Genomic DNA, 20,427 nt, shown 5'->3' on the forward strand with positions numbered 1-20,427 from the left:
ATTAGATTGTTTTGATGGTTCCTCATCTCACCTATCAGTGGAAACCTTTACTCTACAGCCATCTTATCAAATACTTTCTTAATCATAAAGACCTCTATCAGACCATCACTCTATTTTCTTGTTTGGAGAGAAAACAGCTCCAGTCTGTTCAACTTTCCTGAGAGGTAAAACTTGTCAGTTCTGTTATCATTTCAGTAAATATTCTATGCACTTTCCCCAGCAGCTCTACAGCTTCCTTTTATAAAAAGGAAACCAGAATTTTTGCTGTTCATCTCATTTTTCTGCATGAGATTCAACTCCTCCAATTTCATCCTCATCAGGCTCCTGACCTTAATTTAACCCAAAGCCATTCACACACTTTATCATCCTGACTAAATCCTGGCCATTTACCAGTCCCATCCTTACTGTGTTTGCTAGCTCCCAAGTATTTGCAATAAACTTAAAACCCTAGCATTCATTTTCAACTACCTCCAAAGCCTTGTCTGATCTCTCCAGCCTCAAGTACTTTATTACACGCATTTCAGACTTTTGTTTTTATTCATTCATGGGATGAGGGTGGCTCTGGCAAGGCCAGTAATTATTGCCCATCCTTAATTGTCCACAGGGCAGATAGGAGTCAACCACATTGCTGTAGAGTGACATGTAGGCCAGACCAGGTAAAGATGGCAGTTTCCTTCCCTAAAGGACATTAGTGGGCCAGATGAGTTATACCCTTGACAGTCATCACTGGCTTCATGATCTTCATTAGACCCTAATTTCCAAATTTTTAATTGAATCCGAATTCCAACATCTGCCATCATGGGGTTTGATCCTGGGTCCCCAGATTATTAGGACTCTAGATTAATAGTCTAATGATAATACGACTAGGCCATTGTGTGTCCTGTGTGCACACAATTCTGTGCACCGTCAAGGGGAGCATGAAAAGCTGGGCAATTCTTGTTATGTTTACTTTGCTGCTCAATAGTCATCCTAACACCACCATGAAAAGGTAATAACATTGTAGATGTCAGTGAAGGATGAAGTAAATCATGGATGGCCTGGTGTTGTGGGGAAAGATGAAGAGAATATTAAGCCTTTATTGTTTGTGTAAAAAAAGTCTGCAGTCTTTTTGTTTTGTTTGACCTATTTCCCATGTTATTGCTTGTGCAGTACATACAGCCTAACAGCAGAGGGATCTAGGAGCATTGTACATTGTACTTGGTAACTGAGTTTGTTAATGTATGAATAGAAGAATCAGAAAATAAGCAGCAGTTAATGTTTTTTAATGAAGAATGGGTTCACTGTTATCATGTGCTATCACGTAGAATAGTGACTTGATTGGTTGATGTGTCTCTGAGTTTACAATCGCCAAGATTTTGTGTCAGGAGAAATTGTGGACAGAATCTAACCAGGCTGTAAGTGATGTGGTCTGTGCACCACTGATGATAGAATTGGATGGACGCCTCGATGCCAAGATAATCTCACTACAATTTCTGGCCCCACCTTTTGCTCAAGTGGCACAATGAGATTCTTGCGAGAGGAGCTGCCTGTTGATGCTCTTCGTTATTTGTTAAATAACTAGTTAACAGTTTAACCCACCATGGGTGGTGATCTTACCAAACTCTCCTTGTAAACTTGCTGTTGGATAAATATGACATAGAGACTGGCTGCTTACTCCAAAGGCCATAGATGTTAGACACTGGGCACCACATCTCAGGGCAACTCCATGAACACCAGCCCCATGCACCCACATCCAAGGACATTGGCATCCAACATTGGCAGCCTCTAATGAACTTGCATGGCACATCTCTGATCCATTTACAGGATGCTTCTGCATGTCAATGATGCATCTCAGGCTGCACTGGCACCTACCATTGTAATGCTGTAGCAAAGGCACTTTACTCTCAAGGACATGTGCCCACATATCAACTGGACCATGCTGCATCTCTGGGCTCTTCATTCGCTGTCATAGGCTTAGAGTGAGTGAGGACTATCTCGATGCTTGCATCATCCCTGCCTTACATTTTACACTTTACTGCCTCAAACAGAGGTATTTGGTTCACATTACTGCTATCCTGCTGTACCGTTTGGCATTGACAAAATCTGGAGACTTGTTGTCAGCAGGTCTCAAACCAGACAAGGGAGATAGCCTTTGCTGAGCACTGGAAGTCAAGGGTCGACTCCATTATCAGTATGTGTCGAGAATGTGATGCTGGAAAAGCACAGCAGGTCAGGCAGCATCTGAGGAGCAGGAGAATCAATATTTTGGGTATAAGCCCTTCATTCCTGATGAAGGGCTTATGCCCAAGAGGTTGATTCTCCTGCCCCTCAGATGCTGCCTGACCTGCAGTACTTTTCCAGCACCACACTCTCAACTCTGATCTCTAGCATCTGCAGTCCTCACTTTCTCCATTTCAGTCTGGGCCTTGCTCAGGACAGTCAGAATCAGGACCTTTTTCTCATAAGGAGTAAGAAGCCAAAGAGAGGAAGTTTACCATAGTCTTGACTCTTTCTGCCCTATTGTGACTGTTTGCTCCTGGTACCAGACACAGGCAGGTACTATCGAAGATAAAACTGGGTGGCACAACTTTACTGTAGGTACAGGTCAAGTGGTTTACTGAGTGAATGAGTAAATAGTGCAGAGGGTGCACAAGGTTAGTGGTGTTGCAGGATGGGTGAGGGTGATTGGGGAAGATGTTACATGCCTTTGAGAGAAAGTTAAGCAATGGCCTTGGTAGCAGGGATAGAATGAGTGTGAGGCATGACGTAGAATGGTCACACTTATGCTGGTAGAGTGGTGAAGCATATCGATCTCCTTCTACAATGTTGGGCAGTGATTGCAGTAACCTGGTTGGTACCTTCAGACCAGATTGACATGTTCTGGTGTTGTGGCCTCCACTGCTAGTCCTGGGGAAAGAGGAAGTCCCTCCTCTGCACACTCCTTCCAGCTGGAGCCTCCGGATCCTGCTGGCAAATCAGGTGCCAGTTTACCCCCCATCAGCCCCGGGGCCAAAGGCAGAATCTGTGCAGCCCCAGATTGATGATGCTTATCCAGGTGCACAGTGGCCTTTTAAATATGGTACCAGTGCAAGGCCATGCTGGTTAACTCCAGGATGCCCAGTGAGTGGCAAACTGCTCAAAGAACCGCATTGGGTAAGATGGGGCAAATATGGAATACGATTCTCACTGCCAGGCCTCAAATAGTGAGTGTGGCAAAATATCGTGAGAAAACCTATTCTGTCTACTAGTGAGAATCATTCCACCAATCATAATGCAATTTACACTAAGCCAAAAACAAGGGTGAGATTCCACATTCTGTTACTTACACACAACATTTTGTGTGGCCTTTTCTGCAGTGATTAGAAATGCAATTTCATACTGCATCCTCAATGAGGGATTTCGGTCTTGTCTGAATCAGACTCAAAGCCCTCCGCTTCTTACTTTCCCGCCGCACCAGCCAGTACCCTTCCACTGACACCCTCCTTCGACTGACTGAACTGGTCCTCACCCTGAATAACTTCTCTTTCCAATCCTCCCACTTCCTCCAAACTAAAGGAATTGCCATGGGCGCCCGCATGGGCCCCAGCTATGCCTGTCTCTTCGTAGGATATGTGGAACAGTCCATCTTCCGCAACTACACTGGTACCACCCCCCACCTTTTCCTCCGCTATATCGATGACTGTATCGGCGCTGCCTCGTGCTCCCACGAGGAGGTTGAACAGTTCATCAACTTTACCAACACCTTCCATCCCGACCTCAAATTCACCTGGACTGTCTCAGACTCCTCCCTCCCCTTCCTAGACCTTTCCATTTCTATCTCGGGCAACCGAATCAACACAGACATCTACTATAAACCGACCGACTCCCACAGCTACCTGGACTACACCTCCTCCCACCCTGCCCCCTGTAAAAACACTATCCCATATTCCCAATTCCTTCGTCTCCACCGCATCTGCTCCCAGGAGGACCAGTTCCAATACCGTACAGCCCAGATGGCCTCCTTCTTCAAGGACCGCAGATTCCCCCCAGACGTGATCGACGATGCCCTCCACCGCATCTCCTCCACTTCCTGCTCCTGCGCCCTTGAGCTCCGCCCCTCCAACTGCCACCAAGACAGAACCCCACTGGTTCTCACCTACCACCCCACCAACCTCTGTATGCAGCGTATCATCCGCCGTCATTTCCGCCACCTCCAAACGGACCCCACCACCATTTCCCTCCCCTCCCCTATCAGCGTTCCGCAAAGACCACTCCCTTCATGACTCCCTCGTCAGGTCCACACCCCCCGCCCACCCAACCTCCACTCCCGGCACCTTCCCCTGCAACCGCAGGAAATGCAAAACTTGCGCCCACACCACCTCCCTTACTTCTCTCCAAAGCCCCAAGGGATCCTTCCATATCCGCTACAAATTCACCTGCACCTCCACACACATCATCTATTGCATCCGCTACACCCGATGTGGCCTCCTCTATATTGGGGAGACAGGCCGCCTACCAGCGGAACGCTTCAGTGAACACCTCTAGGATGCCCGGACCAACCAACCCAACCACCCCGTAGCTCAACACTTTAACACTCCCTCCCACTCCACCGAGGACGTGCAGGTCCTTGGACTCCTCCATCGGCAGAACATAACAACACGACAGTTGGAGGAAGAGCGCCTCATCTTCCGCCTGGGAACCCTCCAACCACAAGGGATGAACTCAGATTACTCCAGTTTCCTCATTTCCCCTCCCCCCCCACCTTGTCTCAGTCGATTCCCTCAAACTCAGCACCGCCCTCCTAACCTGCAATCTTCTTCCTGATCTCTCCGCCCCCACCCCACTCCAGTCTATCACCCTCACCTTGACCTCCTTCAACCTATCACATCTCCATCGCCCCTCCCCCAAGTCCCTCCTCCCTACCTTTTATCTTAGCCTGCCTGGCACACACTCCTCATTCCTGATGAAGGGCTCTGGCCCAAAACGTCGAATTTCCTGTTCCTTTGATGCTGCCTGACCTGCTGTGCTTTAACCAGCAACATATTTGCAGCTCTGATCTCCAGCATCTGCAAACCTCACTTTTTACTTGAATCAGTCAAGGAGTTGTGTATCATGTCAACCAATCAGATTGAAGAATTTGTAATGAGCAGCTCAGAGTTCACATACTGAATTAAATGCTAAATCTAGTTCAGAAGCAAAATAAAGAAAAGAAAGATTAGATTAAAAGTCAAAGATAAAAAAAAAACATTTTTGAAATCTTAAACAATATCAAAGGAGCAGAAAGAGATTCCATACTATATAAGCTCACTTTCAAGACCAGAAAGGTTATTTGCACAGAATTAAGACTTGTTACTCCATTCAAAGTCCACTTCCACATAAGCCTTCACTTTATTTTGGCAAGTTCAATGTGTAATTGATAATTAATTACTCCAATTTCACACACTGCATGTGAAGCAACTGATTATTTCATCTCTGGGTTAGACACCCGCTGGAGGAGCAGGGAAACAGGGAAGCAACTTCCTGACTTCTACAGGTCAAGAAGCAACCTGATTCACTGCTCAATAATTGGGAATGCTGAAGGCTTAGGATTTACAATGAGAAAACTAGTAAGGCTGTTTTGTTTTTCCTTAACGCTGCTGTCTCCAACAACGATGTCCTTGAGCAACCCTGTGACATTTTATTGCTTTGATATTGTTCCTATTTTAATTTTGACTCTGGAATATGTGTCAATGAGCTGTTACCTATCACTCACCTCGTAAATGCAGTTGCCTTATCCCAGGGGCAGAGTTGAAACCCTGAGTCTCTCACAGACTTAGCCTATCGGATTTGCATTTCGTTGAGCAATTTGCATCTGCAGATTCGAAACTAAGTTGAAATCAATGTATTATTTGTTGCTGAAAAATTAAAATGCATTGAAACTCTTCAGAATAGTTTCTTCACATGACAAATCCCCGTGGGTGAAAACTGCATCATATTGATTCTGACAATGTGCATATTGATCATTCTCTTGATAGAGGAAAGCAGAATGAAAGGAAGAGGCGTTTTCGAACAACTGAAATTGTGATGGTGGTGGTGTATTATAGTTCACTCAGGAAGTCTGCGTTGCTCTGGAAATGTGAACTTTTATGTGCATGTTGTTATGTTCTGGAGTTAATGGTAGTGATATGTGATGAATGGTATCTAATTTAAATATACTAGTTTCATTTTTGGAGTTTTAATTTCAAAAGACATATGTGTTGTTGCTTCTCTGCAGGAATTTCTCTTAAGAAAAGAGAGAGGTCAGTGTGTCTTTACGAAACAGTGAACTAACTGCGTCACTTTTTTTCAGAAAGCAAGTCATAACGGACGCCTGTGGTGTTAATGGAAAGATGTTTGCACTATTGGGTTTATGACAGGTCAAGTCAAATCTCAGGCCATTAGCTTTATTTTCAGTTCAGAGAAATCTAGGATGAGCATTTTTTCTTTTTAAATTCACTTTGGAATTTAAGAAGATGACATCTGTGTTGCGTTTAGCATTGTTTAATTCCTCTCCTAGAGGGAGGAGTCACGGCAGTTTAGGGAACATGTGATCTCATCAGAAGAGATTAATTTATAAAACATGCAAGCCAGGAGAGTTTGGTTAAAAATCTGCAAAAGTTGAAGCTGTCAGATTTATAAAGTGTTCACCTTGGTGGACTTGGAAGGGATTCATCTATGGTCTTACTTAGTCCAGGCAAGGAAGTTGTCAACAGTTGCCCACTTTATTACAATGAAAACACCAGAGTTTTTTTAACTTCTTTGTCCCCCTCAAGGATTTCTTTTTTACTTTGTGGTAAGTTATCTTTATGATCTTCACTGCGATCTACCTTTTCCTTTGTACATGAACGTTTCTCTTTGCCCCAATTTCTATCCCTCATGGACTGAAATTGATTCTGAAAGCCAGACTGAGTATTATGGACCAGCTCATAATCATCAGCTACTTCAGCTGCTAACCTTGCTGTTTAAATTCTTGCTCTTCCACATGAGTTCGCACTACATCTTCACTAAGGTTACCTTCAGCCTTTATCCCCAGTCTTTTCAGCTGACTTCTGTTTTTAAGTATCAGTTTTTGAAGTTCAAAAGCGCTCTCTTTTTCTTTCTCTCCTGCTGCTCTCTCTTTATTTCTTACCTCTAACTCAAGCTGCTTCATTTGCAATCAAAGTCTTGCCATCTCTATAGATTCTGATGGTTTCTCCAGCAAAGTTTAAACGCTGAGCTACTGCTGGAATTATCTCTCCTTTCCTCACAGAATAAGGCAGTTCCAATTCCAGCTTCTGTGCTAATTCTTGCAACTTGGTCTTATTCACCATTTGCAAAACTTCCAAAGTCACCGCATCCACTTCCAGAAAACTTTTGGCAACTCAAAGAGCCATTACTATCCCAACCAAACCAACACCCGAAATAAAGACACTAGCACCTACCACTCACTGTTTAAGATCCTGGGTGAGCCCACATTCTGTTATAGACCAGGCCAGACCACTCAAAACATTCTTGAGCAGGCAGCCCAGACCATAACTTTACAATTTGTTTTGGTAACTGTACAGTGAGAATTAGTTGGAGTAAGCTAGCTATGTTGATCACTAGGTTTTAAAACAGACAAAAGTTTGTTCACAAAATTACACAATGAAACACAAAGAACAGAATAAAGAACCACTACAGAACTCATCTATCTAAACTAGACTTAATTATGCTGTTCCGAATATATGCAATAGTCCCAAATAAGTAAACTTCCTTCAAAATAGTAAAGAAAAAGTGGAACAGGTTGATGCTAGAAGGTCAGAAGGAGAGAGAGAGAGCCTGTTTACACACAGCTTGCTGTTGAACTCTCAACTAGGTCTGGACTGAACTGCTCAGCTAGAAAGCTGACCACTCCGCTTTCATTATACAGCTCACTTCTAAAACATGACCACTTTGGCCTGAAGTCTCATCCGTTTATACATAAACAAAAGGCCTTTCAGTCCCCTTTTTAGTCTCTGTACCAAACCAGTCTAATTGGAACCAGAAGTGTTTACAACCCCTCTGATAAAAAACCAAGGACATAGTATCCTTGAGAAAAGGAGCAGCTTTTAGAAAAAAGGAACCAGCTTTGTGACAATTTTAGGTTATAAATGTTTTCCATTGTTTTCAACAAACACAGTCTGCAGCCTCATGCAACTATGTCTCAGTGACTATTGACTATATTAATGATCTGAACAAAAGGAATATGACCTGTCAAACCAGATTTCATTCTGGGATCTGACTTGTTCAATATTACCATCATCTGGAATCATTACAGCTGGTATCAGTTTCAATGTTTCTTTGATCGCATGATTGACCAGGAATCTCTCTCACTCTTCCTTCCTGCTATTGTAATTGCTATGAGGTTTGCAAGTTGATGGTCAACATTCTTGGCTGTATTATGAGTGCACCTTCTGTCATGATGCTGCTCCTTGGTAAAAAGTGAGGTTTGCAGATGCTGGGGATCAGAGCTGAAAATGTGTTGCTGGAAAAGCGCAGCAGGTCAGGCAGCATCCAAGGAACAGGCAATTCGACGTTTCGGGCCAGAGCCCTTCATCAGGAATGAGGAGAGTGTGCCAGGCAGGCTAAGATAAAAGGTAGGGAGGAGGGACTTGGGGGAGGGGTGATGGAGATGTGATAGGTGGAAGGAGGTTAAGGTGAGGGTGATAGGCCGGAGTGGGGTGGGGGCGGAGAGGTCAGGAAGATGATTGCAGGTTAGGAGGGCGGTGCTGAGTTCGAGGGAATCGACTGAGACAAGGTGGGGGGAGGGGAAATGAGGAAACTGGAGATATCTGAGTTCATCCCTTGTGGTTGGAGGGTTCCCAGGCGGAAGATGAGGCGCTCTTCCTCCAACTTCCCACTTCCTCCAAACTAAAGGAGTTGCCATCGGCACCCGCATGGGCCCCAGCTATGCCTGTCTCTTCATAGGATATGTGGAACAGTCCATCTTCCGCAACTACACTGGCACCACCCCCCACCTTTTCCTCCGCTACATCGATGACTGTATCGGCGCTGCCTCATGCTCCCACGAGGAGGTTGAACAGTTCATCAACTTTACCAACACCTTCCATCCTGACCTCAAATTCACCTGGACTGTCTCAGACTCCTCCCTCCCCTTCCTAGACCTTTTCATTTCTATCTCGGGCGACCGACTCAACACAGACATCTACTATACATCCACAGCTACCTGGACTACACCTCCTCCCACCCTGCCCCCTGTAAAAACACTATCCCATATTCCCAATTCCTTCGTCTCCACCGCATCTGCTCCCAGGAGGACCAGTTCCAATACCGTACAGCCCAGATGGCCTCCTTCTTCAAGGGCCGCAGATTCCCCCCAGACGTGATCGACGATGCCCTCCACTGCATCTCCTCCACTTCCCGCTCCTCCACCCTTGAGCCCCGCCCCTCCAACCGCCACCAAGACAGAACCCACTGGTTCTCACCTACACCCCACCAACCTCTGTATACAGCGTATCATCCGCCGTCATTTTTGCCACCTCCAAACGGACCTCACCACCAGGGATATATTCCCCTCCCCTCCCCTATCAGCGTTCCGCAAAGACCACTTCCTTCGCGATTCCCTCGTCAGGTCCACACCACCCACCTCCACTCCCGGCACCTTCCCCTGCAACCGCAGGAAATGCAAAACTTGCGCCCACACCTCCCCCCCTTACTTCTCTCCAAGGCCCCAAGGGATCCTTGCATATCCGCCACAAATTCACCTGCACCTCCACACACATCATCTATTGCATCCGCTGCACCCAATGTGGCCTCCTCTATATTGGGGAGACGGGCCGCCTACTTGCGGAATGCTTCAGGGAACATCTCTGGGATGCCTGGACCAACCAACCCAACCACCCCGTGGCTCAACACTTTAACTCTCCCTCCCACTCCACCGAGGACATGCAGGTCCTTGGACTCCTCCATCGGCAGAACGTAACAACACGACGGTTGGAGGAAGAGCGCCTCATCTTCAGCCTGGGAACCCTCCAACCACAAGGAATGAACTCAGATTTCTCCAGTTTCCTCATTTCCCCTCCCCCCACCTTGTATCAGTCAATTCCCTCGAACTCAGCACCGCCCTCCTAACCTGCAATCATCTTCCTGACCTCTCCGCCCCCACCCCACTCCGGCCTATCATTCTCACCTTGACCTCCTTCCACCAATCACATCTCCATCGCCCCTCCCCCAAGTCCCTCCTCTCTACCTTTTATCTTAGCCTGTCTGGCACACTCTCCTCATTCCTGATGAAGGGCTCTGGCCCGAAACGTCGAATTTCCTGTTCCTTGGATGCTGCCTGACCTCCTGTGCTTTAACCAGCAACACATTTTCAGCACTACTCCTTGGTAGACAAGTAGGTTTATCCTTTGTTTTGTTTTCAGGAGGTCATAAAGACACTGATTCCTAAGTGTCTGGGGTTAATTTACTTGAGAATGCATTCACATTTATAAAAAAAAGACTGGTCCAATGAAAGGGGAGCGGCCAGTTCTCCAAGTGCAGCTTTTCTTTGGTTTGGTTTGGTCTTTTAGCAGTTTGGCTGTTCACTAAAACCAGTCTGTTCAGTTTGAGGCTACTGGTCAAAGAAACCGCTCCATGGAAGAAGATGTTCCATGCTGAATCTCTCTGCTATCTCTCTGTCCTGTAAGACCCTGTGTTTTATTTTACCTTCTTTGCCAAGGGATCTTTATGGGGATTGTTGCAGGAATTTGAAATGGCATCATTAAATTGAGACTATCTGTTGAGGTTTGGATAGGTTAAATTATTCTGTATTCTGTTCTCTTTTGTTTGTATTTCATTCAGCGATCTTGCAAATAAATTCTGTTTTGTTTAAAACTAAGTGGTTGGGCCAGATGCATCCCTCCTGGAATATCCACTTTACACCCACTTAAAACAGCGAGCAAAGTTAGGGTCCGGGCTGCTTTCTTGAAATGTTTTGAAGTGGTCTGGCCTGGTCCATAATACTGCCTTGAATTGAACACGTAGCAGTTCAAATCTTGTGCCCACTGTAGCTTAGTGATAATGTCACTGGACTAGTAATCCCAAGATCCAAGCTAATGAGTTCAAATTCCACTGCAGTAGCTAGTGAAATTTAATCCAAAAATAAATCTGAAATTGAAAGCTAGTTTCTGTCATGCTTTATGAGAAGATGACGCATAATGGTTTTATCACTGGACTGCTGTTCCAGAGACCCAGGTAATGGGGACCTGGGTTCAAATCCCATCATGGCAGATATTGGAATTTGCATTCAATAAAAATCTGAAATTAAGAGTGTACTGATGACAATGAATTCATTTTTGATTGTCAGCAAAACCCATCTGGTTCATTAACGTCCTTTAGGAGGGAAATCTGCCATCCTTACCTCGTTTAGCCTACATTTGGTTCCAGATCTACAGCAGTGTGGTTGACTCTTGACTGTCACTGGGCAATTAGGGATGGGTAATGAATGCTGGAGTAGCCAGCAACTTCCCCATCCATGAATTAATAAAACAAAAATCGTGCAGAAACTATCATCAGTTGCTGTAAAAACTCATCTGGTCCTTGATTGTTCTTCATACAGTCTTGCCTACACATGATGCCATAATGTGTTTGCTTCTTTATTGTCCTCTGCAATGACCTGGCAAGGTAATCAGTTCAAGATTAATTAGGATATAAATTCTGTCCTTTCCACTGATTCTCACATGTCATGAAAGACGAAGGTAAACTTCCTTCTTAGAAATGATTAGCAGTTGGTCAGGAGAGGTGGTTTTCCTGTGTAAAATGGATGGCGTCCAGGTTACTGAGAAATGTAGATGTTTTCTCAAATGATCGATACTCACTCTTTTTTTTGTTTGTGTATTTTTCTCCCTTGCTCTCGTATAAATACATCCTCATGTTAGGATCAGAACTGATCCTTCAGATTCAGGAAGGAGAAATTACTTCAGACACTGCAGAACAGGAGTAGGCCATTCAGCCCCTTGAGCCTGATCTGCCTTAACTTAGTTGGATGGTGTATCTCTGTATCAATTCCTTCCCTCTACTTGATTCTGCAACCTTTAATATACTGAACTAATCTCAGTTTTAGCATTTTCAGAAATGATAATCATATATATTTCATAGTGTAGCCCATGGTAGTCAGTTCCTGGCAGCACATATTCCTAAAACAGGAGCCAGTGCTACTTCCAGGTTCCCCTGTGAGTAGAAAAATGAAGTTTGGACTATTCTGTATCAAAACCTCCTCCCCGACACGCAGGCAAGGGTACCTTAAGGTGACGAGATACAAATTGTTTGTATTATTACTTGACTGAAAAGGAAGTTTTATTCGTGGCATTTTATTGTTTGCCTCTTCGCACGAATAGAGAAGTATGACTTGCTTCAAGGAGGGTTACAAAGTTTTTATTTGAATCTTGCTGGATCAGTTCTGAGTGATTCTGGACTGAGTGGAAGATAGAACTATATTAGGAGCGTCGCTCCAAAAGCTAGTGTGCTTCCAATTAAACCTGTTGGACTATAACCTGGTGTTGTGTGATTTTTAACTTTGTACCCCCCAGTCCAACACCGGCATCTCCAAACCATAGTTCTATCCTCCTCCTGTGCAGCCTAACCAGTAGTATCCACATTCCAGGGCTAGCTTTTGTTTTGTGGATAGTCAAAGGCTTTTCCCCAGGGTGGAAACTTCAACTACAAGAATACACAGGTTCAAGTTATGAGAAGGAGAAGATTAGGGGAGAATTGTGGGGAAATTCTTTCACCCAGAAGTTGGTTGGTGCCTGGAATGCACTGCGGTGTTGAAACAGGCATGTTAGCAACATTTAAGGCGTATCCTAATTGACACATGAACAGGAGGTGAACAGAGGGATAAATACTGTGCATGGATAATAAGTAGCAGGTCTACATACGGTTAGGAATCAGCACACGCTTGGTGGGCCAAAGAGCTTGTTCCTGTGCTGTACTGCATTGCCTGTGTGCGTTTGTGTGTGTGTATATGTGTGCTTTGTGAGGTTTCTGTGTTAGTGTTAGTGTTAGTCTGGGATTACTGGGAATACTGCTGTCTGTTCTATTTTTAGATTTACATTGCTCCTAAGGGAATATTCAGAGTGACAGGGACCATGTGATGATTGGGGGTGGAATAGATATGATGACAATACACAAATACTCAATGTGGTTTCTTTATTTTTAAAAAATGAGTTGGTTGGGAAAACAACAGGATGTTTTTGTCCATTTCCAAACATGCTGAAAGAGGAAGAAGGATAAAGAGAGAGAGAGAGGGAAAGATAAAGAGAAAGTGAATGAGTCTGAGAGAGAGCGTGAGAGGCGAACAGACTGAGAGACAGAGGTGACTGCAGAGAGAGGACTGAATAGATAAAAAGAGAGTGAGAAAACGTGTCTTTGGTTTTTGGTTTTGCATGGGGAAATGATTCAGATTGCCCTCTGCCATTCCCAGATTAACCTATTGCAATACATTCAGTTCATATAAACCAGTCACCTTATTACAGCAGAAAAGCAGTTGCTTTTCCATCCCTGTGGATTTCCTTCTGTGTGAATTTTGGAAATAAGATTTTCAAAAATAACAAGAGGGAATGAGCAGGTTGCAATCCCAGAAAGCACAGTAAAATCTTGGAACATCATTTTATAAAATCAGAATTTGATTTTATTTAGTCACCATAAACCAGTATCCCTGTCTAGAAGTTCTCAAATCTCCATGCTAACTGCAATTCAATTGATTCCTATCTTTTTTTAATTTTCCAATTTACTTTCAAGTTGAAGTTAATAGATTTTTGTTGAGTAAGTGCATCATGTCATATGAAGACCAGGTATATTAACAGAATTGAGGAGCATATCAGCATTGACTAACTGAATGACTTGCTATTCCTGATCAGTATTTTTTTAAGTTAAATTTCCCATGCTTTCTCTGTTTTTTCTCCCTTGTTAAACTTTTCTACTCACTCAAAACCATCCACTTTGTCCATGCTTTTAGTAATTTTCTCTAGTTGTGTATCAGTGCTTAATGTCTGCTTTCAGCTCTGGTTCTTTGTTTTAAAGTAATATCATATCCCAATGTATAAGTGCGAATGGTTGCTATTCTACAACTATATCCATCAATTCTAAAAACCGATAGCAGGAGAAGCATAGTGGAGGTGAATAAGTCGGCCAGACTTAATTCTCAGCACCTCTTGGGATAGTCAGAACAAACTACAGAGAAGAGTTTTTTGCACTACATGTTGGAGATAGAGGATTTTATTTGACCTGTTGGGCAATTACATTTTCAAAAAAAATGAATTGGTTGCTCATTGTGCCTAATAGTGTAGGGAAATCAAAGTCAAGAATAATTCAAAGGTGAAACACACTGGGAGACAGGATCTGTAGGCAAAAGCTTTTCAATAAGTATAGATAAACATATCATGAAGTCAATATGATCCCATTTAAAATGGATATTGTCCCTTTAAATGTATCTTAACATTATTTAAAAAAGCAATGCTTGAGGCGGTTTGAGATGTGAATTGAGGTTTTTGAAGTGCAGGACCTGTTTTGCATTTTATCTAACAGCACCAAAGCAGATGATCTTCTTGATACTCTGTTGTTTGTGGTTCCTTGCTATGCACAATGTTGTTGCTTTGTTTCCTGGCATTTCAACAATGACTGAACTACAAAAGTAATTCATCAGCTGCAAAGTGCTTTGGCATGTTTCTGCAATGTGAAAGGAGTCTCAAATTGGAGGATGCAAACTTAATATGCTGCAAAGTCCGTGATGGCAAGGAGTAAATACACTACAACAGGCTTAACTAACCAGTTTCTATTAATAATAATGGAGACAAATGTTTCAGAGGTAGCAACTGCCTAAACACATTAAAGTTTTAGTACAGAATAATTAAAGTTGTAAGAAACATTTAATTAACAAAGCTAGAGGTACTAAAACTGTAGCTCAGCTAATAGCATTCTCACTTCTGGGTAAGAAAATTATGGGTTCAAGCTCCACTCCAGATCTTGAATATAACAATGCTTGCTGGCATTTCAGTGCTGTACTGAGGGTAAAGGTAAAATCACCATAGTCTTACCAGACCATGGGCATTAGAGAGACAGAGAGAAAAACAACTGTTGGTGGTTCTACCTCAGGGTCACCACACCTCAGGTTAAGTGGGGGAAGATTGAGAAGAAGAGCTCTATGGTCATCTCAGTTGATGCAGGAATTGAATCTATGCTGTAGGCATCACTCTGCATCATATACCAGCCATCTGCCAACAGAACTGCTGAGCAGACCCTTAAGTTAAACTTTTCATCCTTATGTTAAGCTATAGCTGCGTCTGCCCTTTCACATGGTTCCAAAATATCCGTTATACTATTTGAAGACGAGCAGAGGAGTTATCTCCAGTGGTCTAGTCAGTATTTGCCCCTTAACTGCCTTCACCAAAATAGATTTTCTGATTATTATCACATTGCTGTTTATGGGAGCTTCCTTTGTGCAAATTAGCCTCTATTTCCCATATTTCAAGAACGACTTTATGTCAAAATTAAAAATCACACAACACCAGGTTATAGTCCAACAGGTTTATTTGGAAGCACTGGCTTTCGGAGCGCTGCTCCTTCATCCAAAAGCTAGTGCTTCCAAATAAACCTGTTGGACTAGAACCGGGTGTTGTGATGTTTTTAACCTTGTCCACCCCCCGTCCAACACCGCACCTCCAATTTATGTCAAAAGTAATTCATTGGTTGTAAAGCATTTCGTGATGCCATGAAGTCATGGAAGGAACTATATGAATCTAAGTCTTTTTAAAAAATTTTGCATGTAAAGTACAATCAATTAATTCCATGATGTTGTTGACTACTAAATGTTGGTTTTGTTAACTCTTGTTTGGCTTTTTGATCTTCAGGCTTCTGTATGATTTCCCTTTTTCCCTTAACCCCTTCAACTGTGTACCTTCCTGCTTACCTTTCAACCCTTCTCAAACCCATGCCTTCAGGCAAATTTTCTGTCACCTTTGTATGGACCCAGCATCCTCTCTCTTTCTCCTTCATCATTCATTTGATACACTTTTCTGCAGTAAGGGTGTTTTGTAAGTACATGTTTTGTCATTATTGGAACAACATCAAAAAGAACGTCTTAAGAAATTGTTGCTACATTAACCTACGTCCTTGCACTGAGATCTTTTTGTGTCTGATTCTGTTTTTCCTTTCTTGCCTTTGCTTCTTCCTGCTTGTATTTTATTTGTATCTGTCACCATTTCCTGCTGTGGTCTGTTATTTTCATCTTTTTGTCCAGTTGGGAGCCATAAGGTTCTATTCCAGGGAGCAGGCTGCAGACTGTTTTTGATGTAGAAGTTGCAGGAGAGCTATATGCAGCAGTTCCACTCCCAGTCTCTACTCCGCTCAATAATTGTGTTTCCTCTCTTACTTCATTTGACACCTCTTGACATTTCTTCCTCTCACCAATCAGTCCTCTTCCTGTGGTCCCTTAAACTCCACCACCATCCTTTCCCACCCTCTTTAAATGATACACTGAATACAACAGATTTAGAAACTGATTTAGTAAGGGGAGATCGTGCCTGACAAACCTGTTGGAATTCTTTGAAGAGGTGACAAGTAGGTTAGACCGGGGAAACCCAGTGGATGTGGTCTTTCTAGACTTCCAAAAGGCCTTTGATAAGGTGCCACACGGGAGGCTGCTGAGCAAGGTTAGGGCCCATGGTGTTCGAGGTGAGCTACTGGGATGGATTGAGGATTGGCTGTCTGACAGAAGGCAGAGAGTTGGGATAAAAGGTTCTTTTTCGGAATGGCAGCCGGTGACGAGCGGTGTCCCGCAGGGTTCAGTGTTGGGGCCGCAGCTGTTCACATTATATATTAATGATCTGGATGAAGGGACTGGGGGCATTCTAGCGAAGTTTGCCGATGATACAAAGTTAGGTGGACAGGCAGGTAGTACTGAGGAAGTGGGGAGGCTGCAGAAGGATCTAGACAGTTTGGGAGAATGGTCCAGGAAATGGCTGATGGAATTCAATGTGAGCAAATGCGAGGTCTTGCACTTTGGAAAAAAGAATAAAAGCATGGACTACTTTCTAAACGGTGAGAAAATTTGTAAAGCAAAAGTACAAAGGGATCTGGGAGTGCTAGTCCAGGATTCTCTGAAGGTAAACATGCAGATCGAGTCCGTGATTAAGAAAGCAAATGCAACGTTGTCATTTATCTCAAGAGGGTTGGAATATAAAAGTACCGTTGTGCTACTGAGACTTTATAAAGCTCTGATTAGGCCCCATTTGGAGTATTGTGTCCGGTTTTGGTCCCCACACCTCAGGAAGGACATACTGGCACTGGAGCGTGCCCAGCGGAGATTCACACGGATGATTCCTGGAATGGTAGGTCTAACATACGAGGTACAGCTGATGATCCTGGGATTGTATTCATTGGAGTTTAGAAGATTAAGGGGAGATCTAGTAGAAACTTACAAGATAATACATGGCTTGGAAAGGGTGGACACTAGGAAATTGTTTCCATTAGGCGAGGAGACTAGGACCCGTGGACACAGCCTTAGAATTAGAGGGGGTAAATTCAGAACAGAAATGCGGAGACATTTCTTCAGCCAGAGAGTGGTGGGCCTGTGGAATTCATTGCCGCAGAGTGCAGTGGAGGCAGGGACGCTAAATGTCTTGAAGGCAGAAATTGATAAATTCTTGATGTCACAAGGAATTAAGGGTTACGGGGAGAATGCGGGTAAGTGAAGTTGAAATGCCCATCAGCCATGAATGAATGCGGAGTGGACTCGATGGGCCGAATGGCCTTACTTCCACTCCTATGTCTTATGGTCTTATGATTATCTGACTTTAAATTTGATCCCACATCAGGGGAGAGAATAGAAGTGGGTGCGAGTTAAAAACATCAGCTGGCGTTGTGGTTCCCTGGTTACTTTTTGGTTCTGGGACATTTATGCAGAGACAGGTGGTGGATAGTCATTTGTGACTCATTTAGAGTCTTTCTAGTGCCCAGTTTAAGTGCCTATGTATTGGCCTTCAATAACTGCAGTGACAGCTTTGATTTTTCTCCTCATGTTCTAAAGTGGGAATTGAGCATACAGCTTTCTGACTTGAGGCAAGAGTGCTCCCAAACAAAAGACAACCGGATCCTTACCATATGACTGTAATAATACATAATTATGTCAGAATGGAATCATCCTCTGCAATGGAACCTATCGATATACTGTTAACACTACACTATCTTGGCAATAGGGTCACCTTTGGAAGAAGCAGATCGTTTGTGGAATGATATTTACACAATAGAAATGGTCAAATAGATATCAAAGAAGCAAATAAAATATAAAGCAATCTGGAATAATTCTATTTTGCCTTTATTTTGCCTCATGAGTCCATGAAGTCACTGGTCAGTTTATGGATATTTTAGCTTTCCATTCAAATGAAAATGGCTGGTTCAAAATGTCATCAGATTGTGACAGGTCATTGATTATCCAAATAACTGACTGGAACACACAATACCAGCTAAGCCTGTATCTGAACTCCAGTAGCTGTCCTTTCTGATCACAGTTCTAATTTTCAAATGTGTGCATGAGACAGAAAGGGAAATTAATATATTTTAACAGAACAGCATTTACAGAATATTGAAAGGTTCAATCTCAATACAAGTTTAGACAATAAGTACAAGGCATCCAGATTCCAGTTGCTGATTTAATCTGTAATTCCTGCAAATGCATTATTTTGAAAATAGTTTGGAAGTTGCACTGTACAATAAATACAGGCTCAATGTACCACGCCAGATTCCCCGGCTGAAATATAAATCCAAAACATAAATCATTTGGACATCCCTATCGCTTTTTCCTTTATCATTTGTGAATGATTTGTCAAAGTTTTAATAGCTTCAACTACACTGGCATTGAAATAGTAGTGTTCCCAATTTACAAGGGTAAAATGGCAAGTGAGGTTCTTATCTGGCCAATGGCCGGTAATGCAGCCCCTACCTTCTTGACAGGTTGTCCTGCATTCCCATTCTGAATGTGTACCTGAGACCTGTTTGAGAATCTCTTTGCAAAATTCTGCTAATCTTTGCAATAAGTTTCTTTGTTTTTACTGGGTGCAGTTTGACTGCTGCCTTTTCACCCATTGGTCAACGTGACTTCAAATACATTTGATTTGCTTTAAAATGCTTTGAGAAATCCTGATTTCACCTTCAGCACCCCATGTCTGCCAGTTTGCTCTTTCTAGTAGGAATTTAGTTGATCTGAAGAGAGGAGGAGGGAAAAATTCATGATCACACCATATTTACTGAGAAAAGATGAGATGCTGAGATTCAGAAACCTCAACTGTCATTTTTCGTTAATAATGTCGGAATATAAAGGATGTTCTTCCATCCATCTGCTGTTGTGCATGACTCCCCAGTATATTGCTGCAGAAATAAAGAGCATTGTGAAAGATTACATTCTCAAAAAAGGCCAAGTGAATTGCTTGTTCAGTGAGGCATGCTAAAACTGATCTGAAATTAATGTCTAATTCAATTAAGGTCAAGAGTACTGGTCACATTGAAGCACCTTGGTTTGTCTTTCAAACTAAAGTTTTAATTCTAATCATATCAACTGATTTCCACTTCATTTTAAATCTAGTTAGTGCTTATATAGCAGTAGCTGGATGATGTGCTCTAAGGGAACAGTGGTTCCTGTTAATGAGTCAGCTCCTTGTATTGTCCTAAATGATGAATAACCATCCAGTGACAGTTACATTTATATCATTACCATGGGAGGGTTATGGGAAACTGCATCCTTTCAAAAGGGGAAGGACACACAATTAAGAATCTAAGCAGATTAGACAGGCTGTATTCTTTCTCGTTGGCTGCACATGTTATTAGAAACTGGCTGCATCGCTCAGTATAATTTTTCAGTGCACTGCTCATTCTGCATCAGTCAGTCTCCCTGTGTAAATAGAGACGAACTGTGCCCTTTTGTTTTTTAACCCAGTCGGTTGGGCTGTTTGCCAGTAGTAAGGCACTGACATTATTTGTTGATCTGAGAGATCAAGTTTGCCTGGCTATTAGCAATGAGCACTGTCTGTATGTATGCTTTGCATTATTTAGTGCAATCAGTGGAACTGAAGGTCGGGTTCCAGTCTATAGGGAATGTGAAGTCATCAGGGTTAAACAGGAACCTAGCATAACTGCAGTAATCCTATGTTATACTCCCTTCTGATGTTAATGCCTGACTTCCCAACTTATCCTCATTTATAAATAATTTTCCTTGTTAGGTTACTTAGATTGCTGCCAAATATTAGACCAAACTCCATAACCTTGAGTAAATTTGGCTGTACCTCAAACTTTCAGTGCTTGATTGGCACCCCATCATCTATACTAATTATTCACTCCCCCCATCACACTCATACGCACAGTGTCTGATATTTCTACCATCCACAACATGGATTGCAGCAACTCAATAAACCACCAACCAACTAACCGTAACAGGAGCCAATATGGCCCTGCCATAGCTAGTAT

General features: G+C 43.0%; 1 protein-coding gene across 2 annotated transcripts in view; it reads left to right on the top strand.

Annotated features, from left to right (window-relative positions):
* The window catches only part of prkcha (protein kinase C, eta, a), a 230,435-nt gene that overhangs the window by 146,451 nt on the left and 63,557 nt on the right, over positions 1 to 20,427 (top strand). The gene's annotated exons all lie outside the window — the stretch shown is intronic.

Source organism: Hemiscyllium ocellatum, chromosome 8 (genome assembly GCF_020745735.1).
Source record: "Hemiscyllium ocellatum isolate sHemOce1 chromosome 8, sHemOce1.pat.X.cur, whole genome shotgun sequence".
NCBI classification, from domain to species: domain Eukaryota; kingdom Metazoa; phylum Chordata; class Chondrichthyes; order Orectolobiformes; family Hemiscylliidae; genus Hemiscyllium; species Hemiscyllium ocellatum.